This window comes from Periplaneta americana, chromosome 13, assembly GCF_040183065.1.
Source record: "Periplaneta americana isolate PAMFEO1 chromosome 13, P.americana_PAMFEO1_priV1, whole genome shotgun sequence".
Lineage (NCBI taxonomy): Eukaryota > Metazoa > Arthropoda > Insecta > Blattodea > Blattidae > Periplaneta > Periplaneta americana.
Window position 1 is genome coordinate 9,983,408 of NC_091129.1, and position 20,704 is coordinate 10,004,111.

A 20,704-nucleotide genomic window follows, 5' to 3' on the forward strand; every position below is an offset into this window, starting at 1 on the left:
TACAATGCACCTGTCATGGACAAGTGGCATACGGCGACCATACATGATGCCATCCCAAAATATGGCACTCTCTCCACCATAAGGGAGACCTCTGATGAACTAGGTGTGTAGACATTCATCAGGTTGTCTCCACACCCTCACAGAACGATCATCTGGGTATAAACAGATGCGTGTTTCATCACAAAAGAATATGAGGTCCCATTGCTCTCTCCCACAGTTTTGGTGAAATCTTGCCCATCTCAGTTATGTTATTGTTTTGTTTCATGGCCTACTCCATATGAATACGGGTGAATATTCTGAAATGGGCAAATATGAATAACAAAACTGGAAAAAATATATTATATTAAATTGTGTACTTTTTTCACACATTGGTTACATTTGCTCCTATTATTGAAGATTCTGGTATCAGTTGAGCTTAAAAAAAATTTTATGTGAGATTTTCTAATTTAAAAAAAAGCCAAGGGATTGTTGTTATCTTTCCCTTACAGCCCATTGTTTAAAGTATCTTCTAAACTTCTGTACTTCAGATTTCACTTGTCTTCGAACATTTCTTTTTTCACGATCAGTCATATCTACTATTTTCTTTCTTTTTTTTATATTCTTTGCCATAGTACCTTTTTTTCTGCAACTCCTCTTCAGTCATATTTGCCCTCTGCCTACGTATCTTCTCCCTTTCATATTTCCTACTTTGATCATCAGACTTTTTTTTATTTCCTATAAACAATCACATGAAATAATATTCCAAGTTACTTTATACACCGGTATTTAATAATTGTATGTTAAATGAAACCTCGTCCCACAATGAAGGGACTGACGGACCATTGTTACCAATAGAAAACACAACATTCAGTCATCAGTGATGATTTTTGTATTTTTCAATAAAATAAATTACGATAATGGATGAAAAGTTTTTCAACTGGTGCCATGTTGACCTCTCATCACTACCAACCGTTAAAATTTACCACATGAAGCAAAATTGTCTTTTGTGTAGCTCTTTTGTTTTGAGGGACCGGCGTTACGAAATTTTTGGGGATAAACTTTATGTTAAAGTTGTGTCCTTTCAGAATTAAACAACAATTCGTGTCTTTCAAAAGAATTTTAACTATTTATTTTTAAAATCTTGGCCGAGGAAATAAAATCAAATCGAAACATTCTGAGAAAAACTTAGTAAAACAGAGTAAAATGTAGTTGTAGACATAGGGACTGTAGTTACATTTTGACGTTTGGACGTTATTTTTTAATTATAAATTTTAAAATTAATTCTTTTATACTTTGTTTCCAACTAAGACATGTGAGAGTTAGTTAATTAAACGCAAAAGTAATCAGTTAACATTTTCAAGAAACTCCTTAAATCGGCCGGGACATACATTTACTCATCTCAGAATATTTACCCATACACACATTTCTTTTGTGTTACATTATCAAAGCATTTGAAAGAACCATAACATTTACAAGAGAGTATTAATCATTTATGTTGAGTCAAACCTCTATTTTTATGTAAAATTGAATGGAGATTTCAAATATGTAAAATTTAATATAGAGTGCCATTTAAAAAAAGTGTTATTTTTTTGCCACACACTGTACATGAATCAATACTTTTGTAAGAACACAACCATAAGTTTTAGTTAGATATCTCCAACAACTTCTGTTTTTGGTATTTTTTCATGAGAGAGAAATAACTTGTCCGGCCTTAATTAAGGATGACCACGAGGATCCGGAAATTAATAGCAAACAAATACAATCAATTAAATATGAATATTGTTATAAAAATAAAATGTAATAATTAAGCACCATTGATTATCAATTATAAAATAAAATCTTAGAAGGTGACTATAAAATTATACTTATAAATAAAAGATTTTATTTAAAATTAGCATATCCTTAATTAAGGCCTTCTGAGTGGTATAAATGAAATTGTATAATCTGCAGGGAATCTTTAAGAATTTGCGAGATGATTTTTTTGAATTTCAAAAGATGATATTGATAATTGTTTTAAAAAATTATGTGTAAATTTTGGTAAAGAACTCTGAGCACCAAAAAATAAACCTGTCACTGACCAATTGAAGAGAGGGATGTTATACTTGGCACTAAGGTAGGGAATACAAGGTTCATAAATGGCCCTCTTTTCATGATCAACCTGATGAGCTTGGTTTAGATCTCTCTCCATGCGTATAGTTGGATCTATGATAATAGCCTTTTGTTGTTGCCTGTTTATTGCTATTATATCTGCTCTTCTGTGAGAGTCGTCTTCAGAAATACAGTGGACCTCTTCATGAACTTCTCAACCCTTGTTCCGAAGAAGACAGGCGATAGCTCCACGGACTCTATGATGCCTGTTGTTACGCAATAACTCTCCTTTCCGACAAAAGCCCAACACGTGGCCAAGAGTTTCCGTCTCGTTGCAGCCAGGTTGACGGCAACGGGTCGTGCTGAAAGCTCTGCCAGGAACGGAGCGCACTGCAGTAAGGTTGCAGGACATCTTGATTGCATTAATATATTCCGAAGACGACAAATTCTTTTTGGTGCTGACCCATGAATTGGCTCTTGGATATTCTTCATAGATGACTACACCTTTCCCCTTATGAATATATAAAGAATTCCATACTTAATTAACACACACACACATATATATATATATATATATATATATATATATATATTAGGGTGGCCCTTAGCTATAGGTAATTTTCCGAAAGTTAAAATTGTGCTGCTCTCACCCCCTTATCTTGTTCCAATTGACAAAAAAATTATCTGTGCAAATTTACAGCTCAATCGGACAACTGCTTGGCGACCCTCAAATGCTTTGAAGTTGGAACATAGTATACGCAACGATTAATTCCATACAAAAGCGGTATACTCTTCCCTGTCTCGACCATTTCTTTTTTTTCTTCTTAGAGAAATTTATGTGGACATTCTGGCGACCTCAGCAATTGTTTAAAAAATATTCTGAAAGAAATTTCCCAAAAGTTAATTCGTAAAATTCCTAAAAATAAAATGAAAAATTTAAGAAATATAAGGTCTTTTTTAGTAATGCACACAACTTCTATAAGGGAAACACATTTTTATTTATAACAATAATTTCTATAGAATCAAAACACTATGTATATGAACGAACATTGAACATTTTTTTTCCTAAGGGAGGATTTAGTAGCAATTGGATATATTTTACAGTCTCTGGTAACAATCTGTAAAACAAATTGTTTCTCAGTCATCTTTTGTGAGAATATTATTGTAATCCTGAATAAGTTTGACCTCTCTTTCTGCAACGTCCTTCACAACAACTATCTTCTAAAGTTTTTTAAATTCCACTTTTGTAAACAGGATCATCCTTCCAAATTGAAGGGTCTTTGTTGAGGAAATCGGTGCTGATATAAAATCTCGTGAAGAAAATTTTAGTACCAGGAGTTACAAAAGACGAAAATTCAATATTTGTAAAGGAAGAAAAATCATTCTGTTGCAAAAATAGTTCTTCAGTTGATTTTCTTCTTCTTTTTCTTCTTTACCTTCGTTTACTTCCAGTATAACTTGAGCCATATTTGCTTTAACCACTGTTGGAACATAGTCATCAAATAAGGATAGAGCCACAGTTTCGGGAACTAAGTACCAGAGATGATTGGAAAATTTATTTTCAGCAGCCTTACTGATTTCTGGATCAATATCCTGATAATTTATCAGTTCATGCATGAATAGGAAATCATGATAATGTGCTTCTGATGACAGAATCCAGGCTCGAACATAGCCTACACTTGAGCAAGAAAAATACATAATCTTCTTAAAGAGTTCGTCTCCTTATGAGATACCTGAAATTGATCTTGAAACAAGTATATCTTGAATGCAAAAATTGCTTTTGCCATTCACCTAGCATGACTTCCAGCTCCTAGTATATGAAACGATATCGTTAAAAATTCTTATCCTCTTCATTTTTCATCTGTCCCAAAGCTCTGAATGAACTATGTCAAAGAGATTGTCCATAATTTCTAGAAAAATATCTCTTTTTTTCTTTTCCCTTGTCTGCAGTTCTACTCAGGGGCGTATTTTGCAGGCTACCAGCGGTAGCCCAAGGAAATTACAAAAGAAAAAGTTTATAATATAACATAATGTAATAATTTTGTATTATTAGTTTTACCATAGTAATTAAAATTAAAGTAATTGTTAGATATATTTTGTGTAATAATAGGGTCAGCGGTAGCCCAAACCCTTTAACCAGTATACGCCACTGTCTACTCAAATATTTCTATAAACCTTTCCAATCATCATACAGTTTGAATAACTTATGAACACAATGGTCACTTTTTCTGGTACAGATTCGTGCTTTTTGCCAAAAAATTAAAACTTCTTGAATCTCCAATGCTACACTTTCCTTTGTTATAAGATTTACAACTTGTACATTGTAGAAAAAAAATGCTTAAAACTTGCCGGTTTGAAGGTAGTTTGGCTCCGATGATTTGATTGGAGATGTAGCCAACAACAGAGACGTAAAAGTATTGTCTTAACTTATGTGACGAACTATGTAAAGAGGTTGATGCCATTTTACAACTCTAGGAAAAAAGTCTTGAAAGCCACTTTACACGAGCAGTCAGCAGGTCAGCACAGACAGGTCTGAATCAATAACTGAAAAATTATTCATCAACAAGATCATGTTTAGTTATAAAATAAATGAATAAAGCACATACAATAATAATAATAATAATAATAATAATAATAATAATAATAATAATATAGGTTTATCTAATAATATTAGAACAAATATTTTTCGGGCTAAAATTTCAAAACTTCATTGTCGATGAGGGTCGCCTTGCAGTTGTCCGATTGAGCTGAAAATTTGCACAGATCGTTTTTCTATTGATTGGAACAAGATAGAGGGGTGGGAGCTAAACTTTTAGAAAGTTGAAAAATAAGGGCCACCCTAATATATATATATATATATATATATATACACACATACATACATATACATACATACACACACACACACATGTTTATGAAAGTGTAGGTTTAAACAGCCAGGTGTCAGTATTGGTTCAAAGGACTCATCAGATGTTGTATAGTGGTCACTATAGCAACATCACATTTCTTGCTACAAGCATTATGCATAGTGACAATGACTTGTATATAATTTCTTGAAACTTGTGCTCTTTAAGGCTTTTAGGTTCTTAATGATATTAATTGAAGAGTGTAAACAACAAAGGTTGTAAGTAACAGACAAACATTTTTCTCCATCAAAATCAAGACCGAAAAGCAGGGTAACAGCTATAAGGCACACGTGAGTTTATGAATCCATCAAGTTAATGTGTATTAACAGAAAAAATTAATTAAAACAACACTATCATCAATGATTGTAAGTGAACAATGTATGTACAGTACCTTCTTTCCTCTCCAAATTTTATAAGCACTTATTTTCTCGTACAAAATGTTAGCTCCTATTCAGTCTTGCAGCTATATTAAAAGATGTTGTAGTATTTAATGATCATTAATAGAAACTCTTACAGCAGTAGTAAAAAAAAATTAATAAAACCAACATTTAGAGAAAAAATAATATAGGCATATTATGTTTCCAAGTATTACAAAGGTATCATTGATCTCAAATCAGCTTTCTTTGCCTCTAGAATTTCCTGCCCTATTTCTTTACAATGTATTTCTAAGCCATCTATACCTTTCAATGATTTTCCCCTTTTATATAAGGATCACGTTCCAAAGCAGTTAATATATAATATTTATAACCTTTATAAATCAAACCTTATAGCAGTAAAAATAAAAGACAAAATAACCCATTGGACGGAAATAAACTCAGGAGTCAGACAAGGCTGTGGCCTCTCTTCTCTGCTTTTTAACGTTTATATGAATGCCATTGTGAAAGATTTTAGAGAACAAAACACGGATATATCACTATTAACAGAAATTTAAAATTAGATGTAATAATGTTTGCAGATGATCTTGTTTTACTGGAAATATCCATTAACAAAACAAAAATAATGGCCTTTTGTGGTAAATACCCAATACCAAGCAAAATTTGTTTAAATAACACAATTTTGGAAAGAGTTAATGAGTTTAATTATTTAGGATATAAACTTTCTTTTGTTGAAAATTTGGATTTATCAGAGAAAATTGTAAAATACAACAAATCAATGGGGATCATTAATAGAGTTTTAAAACCTTCGTTAGTACAAAAATCAACTCGTACTCGTCTTTATCAAATAATAACTCGACCAGTCCTATGTTATGGGAGTGAAGCGTGGACTATAAGGACAAAAGATGAAAGCAGACTAACAGCTTGCGAGATGAGATTCATGCGCCGAACAGCTGGCCACGCTAAATGGGATCGAAAGAAAAATGAAGATATCCTTCTAGAACTTAATGTGTCATCAATACTGGACTATATCTCCATATACAATTTAATTCGAATAAGGATATAGTTACTGAAAGAATTTACTTGCTAAGAGATAGGCAGCAACAACGAATAAACTTTCCTGCTATTAGAAAAATTAATAATTAATTAAGAAAGAATGGTAGACATATTTAAAAAAAAATTAAATAAATAAGATTTATTAGTGTAGAAGTTTTAATAAATAAAATTGAAAATAATACTTTTATGAATTTATTAAGTAATAACGGTGTAAATTATTATAGATGATAAAAGTGATAAAAAGATTAAGACGTTATAAATTGGTAAATATTATTCTTTAATTTGACAAGATGGTACTAAGTTATAAATGTATTAGAAACATAATAGCAATGAATGTAAATGAGTGCATGCGATTGAATTGATTAAAGTGGAATTTATGTTATCTATCATGTAATTAGATTGACAAATAATGTGTTTAAACAAGTAAGCTGACAGCTGTAATAAGGTTACGTCGAGGATTTTGCTGACAAGCGTAAGCACGAGGTTAGACACTGCCCTACATATACACATAGAATGTACTGATTCAGCTTTCCTGTTTGTTCACATATTGTCTGCATCTCCTAACCTCTATGCGATATTTATTACATGAAATAGTTAAGTATTGTGTAAACGAGGAACTGAAATTTAAATATAAATATGACTGTGGTAAAAGATAATTAGATGAATATAGCAGCAAGGACGATTTATATACACTGGTTTATTATAGAAAAAAAAATGAGAATTTCTATCTTAGCATGTAAACAAGTTTTGAATGTGTAAAAAATAAATGCGATAGGGTGAAAACTTGCACTAAAACCAGAAGTAAGTGTAAGTTAAACCAACATAAGTTGAATAATTATATGATAGAAAATTTGTTATTAAATTGTGTATTATCAAGATTTGTGAATGTATCAGTTTTAAGATTAAGTTTATGTACTTTTGAACTATTAATAAATAATATCAATATCAATATCAATATATCTCCATATATCAGTTAAACTGGAAGGAACACGTCTCAAGAATGGTTTCATCCAGGATCCCTAAGGCAATAATGAAGTATCGTCCAAATGGAAAACAGTCACTTGGTCGACCGATGAAAGGATGGCAAGAAAATCGCTTTTTCAGGCAGTAACGGTTCTTTTGGGACTAGTACTTGACAGGATGATGATGATATAATGTTCACTTTTTTCCAGTTACCATTGTAATGAAGTATTTTACAAAAATAAATGAAAGATCATGTTTTGTAACTTTTATATGTATTACCGGTACTTTGCTACTCTGCAGTCTAAGATATATTGTTCAAATTATTAGCTGCATACTGGAAGTCAAAGAATGACCGTCTGCCACTGGAAAGTATTGATTATTTTTCCATTTCTTTGCCATGTTATGCAGGTTGTCTCGGATATAGCTTTTCTAACCTTCTTTCTTTTCTCAAGAACAGCAAAAGATAGTGTTTTAAGGGGAGATGATAGTATTTTTTGGTGAAAAATGAGTAAATTTTCACAAAAAAAAAAAATTCTTTAAAATACTCTGTGATATGTGCGGAATGCATAGCATAACATTTTGTGGGTATTTGTATCGAATGTTGAGTCGCCATTTTTAAACTTCCAGCATTATGGATTTTTAAATCACTTGCCCACTTTTATTGTTGTTTTCGGTCAATTAAATTTTCAAAAAAAAAAATTTTTTTTCTTTAAAATACCCTTTGATATGTGTGGAATGCATTGCATAACATTTTCTGGGTATTTGTGCCCTTATCGGATGTTGAGACGTCATTTTTAAACTTCCTGCGCTATGGATTTTTAAATTGCATGTCCGCTTTCATCGGTTTCCAGTAACTTTAATTTTTTTTTACTACATTGCCAGACTAAAATGGATATAATTTCTAAACTATTAAAGATACATGCATGAAATTTAGAACACACATTCTTTAGGCTATTAGGAAACTTATCTCTGTAACAGAATTTTGTTAATTGATTTCATTTTAAAATTGTTATTAAATTTTAATTGTTTATTTTACAAACGTAGGGACTAATATCAAAATTCTGTTACAGACAGTTTGTAGAACGTGCTTTTGCCAATATATTGTAAAAAACTTTGAACCTATCTTTAAAAACGGTTTAGATATAACGGTTTTAATACAATCCTGCATTGGGTATATTTTTTTCAAATTTGGGCCCCCAAATAATTTTTTTTTTTTTCAAAATATTTTTATTTGGTTGAGTTGCCACAGCTATCAGCTCCCTACATACAAAAAATTAATATTTTACACCAAATAGGAAAAAAGTTTTAAAAAATACTATCCTCTCCCCGTAAACATAGCGAACTATAAAAAAGTAATGCAGAATACCACCACATGTAGAAACAAGTTTAAAAGACAATACAAAGCAAATATATTACAGTAGTAAAATTCAGTGACATAATATTCTCGAGTATAACCTCTTAGGGAATATTCATGAGAATATTCTCAAACCCAGAAAATAATTGAAAATATTATTTTTATAGACTTCTTACAAAATATCTTATGCAGTAGAAATCCTGTTACTTGTATGCTATGAAAAGGACAACAAAAAGAATAACACCAAGTGAGACATTTGATCAATTTTATGGATTAACAGAGAATATTTCTTTCATTCAAAACAGAGATTGTGAAATGAAAATACAGTACATAATGAAAACACAATAAGCGGAAGATCCCAGTAAATACAGTCAACTCTGGGTATAGTGAACCTAAATCATTGGTCCCGACCCCCATACATTATAAAGTGCATTAATATTTCTGTTTATAGTGAACATTCACTTCGGTTATCTTCCTTCTTCTTCCCTTCAAGTATTAGGCCAAATGGCCTGTTACGATCTCACAGTTGAATTTTCAATCCAGCGCTTCTTTGGATGACCGAGAGATCTCTTCCCGTTTGGACGATAGTGGAGCATGACTTTTGGGATTCTATATCTATGCATGTGATGCAGATGATTTATCCAGTTGTTCTGATATTGTTTTACGTCATTAATTACAGGTTCTAGTTGTAATTCTTAGATTACATCTTCATTGCGTTTGTGATCCCATTTCGTATATCCCGCTGTATATCTCATAAATTTCATTTCAATAGCCGTTATTCTGCTTTCGTCTTTCTTCCTCAATGTCCATGCCTCACTACCGTAACAAAGTACAGGTCTCGCCAAGGTCTTGTAAAGGCGAATTCGAGGATGCCTTTGTACTAGGGAAGTTCACCTTATGTTGGGAAAAATCTCGGAAAAAATCCAACCAGGTAATCAGCCCATCATATATAATGTTTTAATTATTATTTTGCTAATATGTATTAGTTTCAGAACTAATTCTAGTTTTAATTTATTTTGACGTGTCCGACATCATCCTATATGACTCTTAGGACGAAATAACATACATACAAGTGGTAATTGAACCCACCCCCATGCACAGTTCCGGATCAGCAAGAAAACACGCATACTGCCTGAGTTATGCCGGTGGATAATGAATGGAATATTCTGATGTAAATACGTGCTTCTATAATTTCATTAGTTTTCTCCAAAACTTCAGTTTTGCGTATTAACTTTCCGGAAAACCACGTGTGTAGTACCCGCCGTGTGACGTCACAGATCACTAACCAATGGCAGCTCGAAGTGCTGTTTCGGCTTATCTGTAGTGGTCGTAAGAATAATTACAAGTGACCAAGTGACGAAGTGAGTAAACAAACAGCATGCATGGACTGACGAAGTTCCAGAAGTATGTATTGGCAGGTATTGGGGCGTGTGGAGGTGCATTGACATTTTATTACGGTTTTCGCAATGATAGAAAATATGCACATGCATCGTGGACAACTAATTATAGTCCGACAACTGAATGGGATTTTAATTGGGATCGGTAAGTGAGGTTAAAGGGCACTGACATTTAAAGTGTGTAAATATCCTTATTATGAATTGATTAAATGCGATAGGTAATGTCAAATGGACAATTTAACCACACCATGAATGCTTGTATGTCTTCCTGTATAATGGTGAATTACTTTCTAATTTAACTTCTGGATTGCCGGTGGTTGAACTGAGATAAATCGCAAAAAAAGCAAAATTAGACTGTATTTCAAAAAGTATACATGATAAACTATTATAAATCAAATTCCTAATTCTATTCATATATTGTACATAAATTAATTGTAGTTATGAAAATAAAGCACACCAATTGCAATCATCTTCAAAACAGATAGGCTTGTGGCCACTCGTTTTAAGTGGGGTGGGTCACACACCATTTTAATTTAAAACGTAGGGGCCTATCATAAAAATAGCTCGCCACATACTTTTCATAAATTCCGGTCACCTTATTTTTACTGCATCTTCTATTATTTGCTTTGTTTAAATCTGGAGTGTTTTCCACTGCTTTCTTCTCTATAAAGGCCTAAGTATAGGCCTAGCATTGTCAATGAATCCAGCCTATAGCCTATAGAATTTCGTACAGTAGGAAAGTTTTTAAGAAGTTTTATATGATATTCTTATTGAATTTGGTATTCCCAAGAAACTAGTTCGATTAATTAAAATGTGTCTCAGTGAAACGTACAGCAGAGTTCGTATAGGTCAGTTTCTGTCAGATAGGTTTCCAATTCACTGTGGGCTAAAGCAAGGAGATGCACTATCACCTTTACTTTTTAACTTTGCTCTAGAGTATGCCATTAGGAAAGTCCAGGATAACAGAGAGGGTTTGGAATTGAATAGGTTACATCAGCCGCTTGTCTATGCGGATGACGTGAATATGTTAGGAGAAAATCCACAAACAATGAGGGAAAACACGGGAATTTTAGCTGGAAGCAAGTAAAGAGATAGGTTTGGAAGTAAATCCCGAAAAGACAAAGTATATGATTATGTCTCGTGACGAGAATATTGTACGAAATGGAAATATAAAAATTGGAAATTTATCTTTAGAAGAGGTGGAGAAGTTCAAACATCTGGGAGCAACTGTAACAAATATAAATGATACTCGGGAGGAAATTAAACACAGAATAAATATGGGAAATGTCTGCTATTATTCGGTTGAGAAAATTTTTATCATCCAGCCTGCTGTCGAAAAATCTGAAAGTTAGAATTTATGAAACAGTTATATTACCAGTTGTTCGGTATGTTGTGAAACTTGGACTCTCACTCTGAGAGAAGAACATAGGTTAAGGGTGTTTGAGAATAAGGTGCTTAGGAAAATATTTGGGGCTAGGAGGGATGAAGTTACAGGAGAATGGAGAAAGTTACACAACACAGAACTGCACGCATTGTATTCTTCACCTGACATAATTAGGAACATTAAATCCAGACGTTTGAGATGGGCAAGGCATGTAGTACGTATGGGCGAATCCAGAAATGCATATAGAGTATTAGTTGGGAGGCCGGAGGGAAAAAGACCTTTAGGGAGGCCGAGACGTAGATGGAAAGATAATATTAAAATGGATTTGAGGGAGGTGGGATATGATGATAGAGAATGGATTAATCTTGCTCAGGATAGGGACCAATGGCGGGCTTATGTGAGTGCGGCAATGAATCTCCAGGTTCCTTAAAAGCCAGTAAGTAAGGAAAGTTTATCCTTTTCAATGTAGAAGCTATCGGCGTAGCTCAGTCGGCTAAGGCACTTGCCAGCTGACCTGGAGTTGCATTCGGGCGCGGGTTCGATCCCCACTTGGGATGAATACGTGGTTGGTTTATTATTTTTTTCCGAGGTTTTTCGCAACCGTAAGGCGAATGTTGGGTAATGATGGCGAATCCTCGGCCTCATCTCATCGACATTGAGTAAAAAAAAAATTCAGTGTAAAGAAGGACCTCTTGGTTTCTACGCCGTCATTGCAATTGTTAAAGTTGTCACACTCAGAAAATGTGTATTAGTACATGTCAAAGGTAAACTGCAGTTAATAGTGCTTCACCTGAGGAGGAGGGAAATCTTCACGACCATACAATTGAATTGAGAAACCATTCATTCATAGAGTTCTGCCCAAGGGCCGGTCTTTCACTGCAAATCCAGCATTCTCCAGTCTTTCCTATTTTCTGTCTTCCTCTTTGTCTCCTCATGTGATCCATATATCTTAATGTCGTCTATCATCTGATATCTTTTTCTGCCCCGAACTCTTCTCCCGTTCACCATTTTTTCCATTGCATTCTCCAAAAGGCAGTTTCTTCTCAACCAGTAGCCCAGCCAATTCCTTTTACTCTTTCTGATCAGTTTCAGCATCATTCTTTCTTCACCCACTCTTTCCAACACAGCTTTGTTTCTTATCCTGTCTGTCCATTTCACACGCTCCATCCTTCTCCATATCCACATTTCAAATGCTTCTAGTAGCTTCTCTTCACTTCGTCGTAATGTTCATGTTTCTGCCCCCATACAGTGCCACACTCCACACAAAGCACTTCACTAGTCTCTTCCTTAGTTCTTCATCCAGAGGTCCGCAGAAGATGCTCCTTCTTCTATTAAAAGCTTCCTTTGCCATTGCTATTCTCATCTTGACTTCCTGGAAGCAGCTCATGTTACTGCTTATAGTACACTCCAAGTATTTGAAGCTGTCCACTTGCTCTACTGCTTCATTTAGAATTCGTAAGTTTACCTTCTTTACTTTTCTTCCTATGACCATGGTCTTCGTCTTGTTGGCATTTATCTTCTTAAGACTTGTAATTGCTAATCTTTATTGTAGATAATAATGTATAGGTTATGACGTAATTTTAATTGCATCACTTGATATACACAGTAAATAATTTTGCATTGAATGTTAAAAATGTTGTTTCATAAGTTTACATGGAGTATCTCTACAACAAAATGTTCAATAAACCTACAGTGTGAATGCTGTAAATTTCACCTATATTTTTCTATTAAAAATCAAGGTTTAACCCTTACATAGCCTACAATTTAAATTTAAAAAGTAAGATTAATAAGATCATAGATCAAGTCTATGAAGTCAGGTTTTATTTTTCGCAATTCCAGAGATATTTTAGGGATCAACATGTTTTGAAATTACTTTATAGCCACCGGCGTAGCTCAGTTGGCTAAGGAGTTTCCTGCCGAACTGGAGTTGCGCTTGGGCGCAGGTTCGATTCCCACTTGGATGATTACTTGGTTTGATTTTTTCCGAAGTTTTCCCCAACCATAAGGCAAATGTCAGGTAATCTGTGGCTAATCCTCAGCCTCATATCGCCAAATACCATCTCGCTGTTACCAATTATTGTCTTTCAGAACCTAGAGTTACATTAAGTCCACAAAATGGTCCAATTCTATTGCTATAACAATGTTTAATAAGTTACCACAAAAGGCACATGATGCAAACTATATAGAATTTAAATCTGTTTTGTGTAATTGGTTAATCAACCATCCATTCTATAGTATTAGTGAATTTCTTGACTCCACTGTAAATGTAGCCTATTCTAAATTTCGAAGCTGCATTGCTCTGTATGCTGACGATACAACTTTTGTTATCACACATAATAATACTGCTGAGATAGATTTTATGAAGCAGGCTGTATTTGCTGAAATAAGAAAGTGGTTTTCAATTAATGGATTTATTGTTAATGATGAAAAAACTCGTGTGTTAACGCTAAGTTTGAAACAAACCCAAAATAATGTGATAAATGAATCTGTAAAGATGCTGGGTATGTATCTGGACCCTAACCTAAGGTGGAAAAGCCATGTCAGTTACGTATGTAAAAGAATTTCTAGAGTAATTTATCTCTTGAGAAGTATCATGTACAAGATTCCCAAACATTATTTAAAACAAGTTTACTATGCACTATTTGAAAGTGTTATTAGATATGGATTACTTTTATATGGAAATAGTTCGGACCTTCCAAACATTCTGTTACTGCAGAAAAAGGCAGTTCATATTTTAACAATGTCACCACCCAGACTATCATGTAGATCTCTTTTCAAAAATGAAAAGATTATGACAGTCTACAATCTATATATTTTTGAACTTTTAATGTATGTAAACAAGAATATTACTAATTATACAAGTATAGTAGATCTGCATCGCTATGAAACCAGAAATAATGATCAATTAACCGTACCACTTGTCAGGTTGCAAAAAACACAATCAAGCTATGTAATTACTGCAATAAAAGTATATAATAAGATACCTACAAATATAAAGGCACTTAATGAAACACAATTTAAACTTCAGATTAAGAGATGGCTACAAAATAATCCCTTTTATAATATGAATGAATTTTTTGAAAATGATGTAGTATTTTAGTTAAATTTTATAATTTTTTTACTCTTTTAATATTTTAAATATTGACACATTGTTTTTTATATTATCACATTGACGAGGCCTCTTGTACTCTTCTATCTTCAGGCAAATAAAGAATATGAATATGAATTATTACGATTATTAATAGTATTGGTTGTTATTATTATTACCCGTATTGTTATTTCATTTGTATGTTGTATTATTCTGTTTTTACATTTTATGTCAAATATTATTTTATATCTCTTGTAATTTAGTATATTTTATGTTTATTGCAACAGATTGCTAGTCATGACATTAATAAACGATTGATTGATTGAATGAATCCCATCGACGATAAATAACCTCGTAGTTGATACAGCGTCGTTAAACAACCAAGTAAAATAAAAATAAATAAAAAATTACTTTATGATATAGAGAGATCAGATGAGGTCTGGACAGGTGTGATGGGGTTTTCACTGTGCAATGCTGACAGACAGTCATCATTGTGTTTCAGTGCGGGGGCCCCATAGGCTAATTGGGATAAATCAGTCCATTCGGCTTAAAGCTGGCCCTGCATGTACACCTTCTTCACTTTTCTGCTTCCCCCTCCCCTACCTTCCTTAAGGTATATGTTGTTGTTGTTGTTTTCTAATGCCAGGCGTTTGACAATAAAGTCATTTGACCTCTTGCACTCCAATATTTTTCAAAGATATTATCATGACTAGCCACTGAAGCACAGATTTTGAGGTGTTCCGAATCCATTTCTTGGTTTGAGTTGCACAATGGGCAGTTAGGGGACTGATATATTCCAATTCTATGCAAGTGTTTGGCCAAACAATCATAGCCTGTTGCCAATCTAAATGCAGCTACAGACGATTCTCGTGGTAAATCGAGAATTAACGTGGATTTTGATGCAGAGAGTTCCATTTTTTCTCTTGGGATTGAGTTATCAAATTTTGTTTGTTGAAGTCTAAGTATGTAGATTTAATAAATCTCTTCACAGAGTAATAGGTAGATTTAGTAATAGGTCTGTAAGTAGCAGTGCTGTCCTTCTTTGCTAAAGCATCCACATTCTCGTTTCCCAGGATTCCACAATGGGATGGTATCCATTGGAATACAATTCTTTTATTGAGTGATAATAATTGAGAGAGCATTTTAGTTATTTCTGCTGTTTGAGATGAAGGTGTGTGTTTAGAGACTATTGATAGAATAGCTGCTTTGGAGTCTGACAATATAACTGCATTCCTAAATTTATTGATGTGGCATAGAAGATTCCTGAGACATTCACTTATTGCAATGATTTCACCATCAAAACTTGTTGTTCCATATCCAAGAAATCTATAAAGTGAGAAGAGACAGCACGTAACACCTGCTCCGGCACCTTGTTCTCTGGAGATCAATGATCCGTCAGTGTATAAATGAAGCCAGTTTTGTGGAGGGTACCTAATATTAATTGTCTCTAAAGACAATTGTTTCAGTATTTCATTGTTTACTTCTGATTTCAGTATTTCTTCTGTTAAATTTAGATTATATTCTATATTTAATAGAGTTAAAGGGTTTGGTTTAATTTGTAAGTTTTTTTTTTAAATTCGGGATATTGATTTTCTGTTTTAATTCTTGAACCATGGATATGAAACTTTTTTGAGTTTTCAATCTACAAAGAGGACTGTATGAATGCGTACACCCACAAAACGCAACAAATTATGAAAAATTAGAATTTTCAAAATATAACTATTTTAATAGAGAATTTTCTCCCCTTTAATTTGATATAAGATTTTTCGATTTATGTCTTATGGTTTTTCAGATAGGCTAAGTCCCATTTTACAAAATCCTGTGTCATCAGCCACGGTCACGTCTACGAAGATCACTCCAAAAGTAATGCACAACATTTTTTAAAATTAATTTTTTATTCTAAACCTTTGCAATTTATGGAGGTCATAGATACATCCTTCCCCCTTGTATTCAAATTTAATTTAAGTCGTTCCCGTGAGTGGCGCCATAGAGTAGCTCAGACGTGTTGGTCCAGACTTTTATCGTGCAGGTATACAGGCCCTCATTCCAAGGTGGCGTAAGGCAGTTGAAAGTGCGGGGATTATGTGGAAAAGTGACGTATTGTTCCTGAAGGATGTTTCTACGTTCTATGAAAATAGCAAAGCTATAGGATAAAAATGTAATTTTTAAATAAATACTGTGGATTACTTTTGGAGTGATCCTCGTAGCAGTCAATCCCCTCGTCCAGCATTGCTTGTAAAATAAACTTCTTTCTAGTCCCAAAATAGATGCATAGATATCAAGGCATGATCATTAGATTGAAAACACGTTTTTACATAATGAAGTAATTTATAATCTTTTACTGTTAGTCATACAACTGTAAATTTGTGTGTCAGTGATGTTGTACATCATTTTAATAAGAGTCCAAAAGGAGAAATTAAAATTCTGAGGAGGATGAGCATAAACCCTGGGACAAGCACCATCGCAGGATTTGTTTCATGAATGGAAAATAGTGACAAAAATGCCAAAAAACATTCAAGACCTGAAGTTAAAACAAGGAGGAGGTATTTGAGAGGCAGAAAGAAGCTGAAACAGGACCGACATGAAGCTGCTTAAGGGGTGACATATGATGATGCAGTCTTCTAGGGTCTGAAAGTTTGTGGTTCATTTCCTGTAAATAGTAATTTTAGAATATTTAATTCTTTTAAACATGATATCTCAGTCAAATATGGTGATACCAAGAAGATATTGGTGTCATTTTGAAGCTTGAAATGTCCTCTAGTACCTGACAATGAGTAAAATAACATTAATATAGTTAATAATTATCTATGGATTTTTTACATGATGTATGTATGTATGTATGTATTTATTTATTTACACTGCAAGTGGGCAAGCACCTGGTGGCAGTGATATACACAATATAAACAATACACAATAAAATGATAAGCAATACACAATAAAATTTACAGTACACAATACAATTTTACAATACATATACAATTTTATACATAATACAATAAGAATACATAATACAATTTAACACAATAATAATAAAACATAAATAAAATACCTAATTTTACTCTCATCTCACTCACTGTAGTGGCACTATGACGCATTTCACTGACACTTTAGCACACATTTCACTGACACTATAGAACACATTTCATTGACACTATAAATTATCACTGATCGGAACTGTTCACTGCACTGTAAAACCATAACTTCACTGACTCACCTCGCTTCACTGATACAACAGTTCAAATAAGTCAAATAATTACACCCTTATGCATACTTATAAACAGAACTACATTTAAACTAAACATTTCTAGTCTAAGGCCCTCTTACAAGCTATTTTTAAATAATTTATAATTCAAACCAAGGAAGTAACTCGTCAGGCTAGATAAATACATGTCACCTTAAAAAATTAAATGTTAAATGTCACCTTAATTTTAATTTTCACTTTATACACAACTTTTTAAGTTATTCTTGAATCTCCTTGAGGAAGGACAGCCCTCAAAGACCGCTGCAGGTAGGTCATTCCAATCATTTATAGTTCTATTTAAAAATGAGAATTTACCTACATCCGTTTTCTGTTTCCTACATTTGATTTTAAAATCATGATCGTTCCTACCATAGTACGTTGGCTTTTCTAACCGAGCCGTTATGTCTACCCATGCTTTCTGACCTAGATGTGCTCTGTACAATGATGTTATTCTAGTTTTCCTATGTCTGTTTTCCAAAGTTTCCCATTTAAGTTCTTTTGTCGTATCGTTTCCGTCTTCTCTTTTACCTTTAACAAATTTAGCTGCCCTATACTGGATTCTTTCTAAGGAATTTATTGATATATTCTATAGGGATCCCAACATGTAGTTCCGTATTCCATTAACGGTCGCACTAACGTTAGATATGCTATTTCCCTCAATTTGCAACATAAAATATTAGTATAAGTTACATATATGGTAATATTTAATTAATGTAAATTAAAATAAAAAAAAAATAGCTCTATGTCAGGCACTAAAGAATAGTTTTAGCTATAAAACAGTGGAAAAAATGTGGCTCTATCTTAAAAACTGTATGAGCAATCATGTTTCAAGTTGTATGTCAAAATTATAAACAAAATAATTTTTATAAACAATTTAGACATAATTTCAAGGGATTTGTTCACTTCATTCTCTTTCTGGTACCATTCTCAATTGTATAAAAATTTTACAGAGCAAAATTATGCAAAACAAAATTTTTTGTATGTAAAGGTGTACATATACCTTAATACACGCAATTGTTGACATGAATTGTGTTGAATTACATTATTTTTTATTGACTGTTATGTAATTGCAGACGGGAGCCATCAAGCCTTGTAAAACCTTCCAAAGGTGGAGGTGATGACAACAGGTATAATGAAGCTGTGGAAAAAATTAAATCAAAGGCTGTGAGACATCTGATTCTTATTCGACATGGGCAATATCACTTATCTGGTAAATGTGAAAGAGCGCGTACTGACTGATCTTGGTAAGCATGAACAGTTTCTGAGAGCTGTAAAACAATGTAAAACTTAAAATACTGGATAATGACGAAATCAAGCTGGATTAACTTAATAATCTCTTAATTTCATATTCATTTCTTGGTAAAAGTATTGAATCCATGACGGTGACATATCCTGCTTTTATTAATGTAATAGTTTCAAATTGTTGTAGGTCCTATACATGTCCCCCTCAAACATTCCACATACCGCTCACCCTTATATATATATATATATATATATATATATATATATATATATAGTCCACTTTCGACATAATTGTATGTGACATATATTAAAGTCAACTTATTATACAAGGAGTGCACTCAATTGAGTGACTTGATGGCCGGGATTCCACAGTATTATGCACTGTTTGGTGCATATATGTCGAACATGGAATAAGGTCACAAAGGGAGAAACACTAGAGGAGAGGGATTCGATCCGGTGCTATGGATTGAACTTCGGAATAGCTCAGTGGTTAGAGCACTTGATACATAGGACCAAGGACCTGGGTTCGATCCCCAGCACTGGAGCGAATTTTTCTCCTCTAATAACCATTGCTACCGTAACAGATATATTCTGTAGGACTAAAAATTAACCTTTACTTAGATTCTTCATCCAACAGTGCATAATACTGTGGAATCCCGGCCATCAAGTCACTCAATTGAGTGCGCTCCTTGTATAATGGCAGTTGACTTAATATATTGATGAGCGAGAACCAGACTGTTCCAAGTCCATTTTACTATTTTTTCTTTTCATGAGAGCTATTTTAAGCTGCTGACATTCAAAGCTTCGTAAAACAATTTGGAATAGCTTCATAGCAGCCTTAGAGATAGGAATATTTACAATTTTGTTTGAGTCATATATACAGACAAGAACTGGAACACAATGAAACACAGATTTTTTTCTTATAAAAATTTGGACTTAGAACAGTCTGGTTCTTAGCCATCGATATGTCAACATATTTGTCAAACATGGAGTCAGGCCACAAAGGGAAAAACCCTAGAGGAGAGGGATTCGATCCGGTGCTGTGGATTGAACTTCGGCGTAGCTCAATGGTTAGAGCACTTGGTACATAGAACCAAGGACCCGGTTCGATCCCCAGTGCTGGAGCGAATTTTTCTCCTCTAATAACCATTGTTACCATAACAGATATATTCTGTTTGACCAAAAATTAACCTTTACTTAGATTCTTCGCCCAACAGTGCATAATACTGTGGAATCCTGGCCATCAAGTCATTCAATTGAGTGCGCTCCTTGTATAATGGCAGTTGACTTAATATATGTCGAACATGGAGTAAGGCCACAAAGGGAAAAACACTAGAGGAGACAAGTGGGTTAGAGCGCTTGGTATGTAGAACCAAGGGCCCAGGTTCGATCCCCAGCACTGGAGCGAATTTTTCTCCTCTAATAACCATAAATATAAAGGCCAAGAAATTTAAATTATTGTTGCAAATCCTCATTGAAGCTCCATGTTAGCTTTTTAGCCCTTTTTATAACTTAGTTTACCGAATAAATAATTTTGTAATAAATACACACGGAGAGAAGAAGAGAGATAAGCACTTCAGCACGTTAAGAAAGAGGAAAACATTAATGATTGGTTGTACACTTGTTTTTGTT

General features: G+C 33.5%; 1 pseudogene; it reads left to right on the forward strand.

Annotated features, from left to right (window-relative positions):
- Positions 1 to 9,824: 9,824 nt before the first annotated feature.
- The window catches only part of LOC138711739 (serine/threonine-protein phosphatase Pgam5, mitochondrial-like), a 40,237-nt pseudogene continuing 29,357 nt past the window's right edge, over positions 9,825 to 20,704 (forward strand).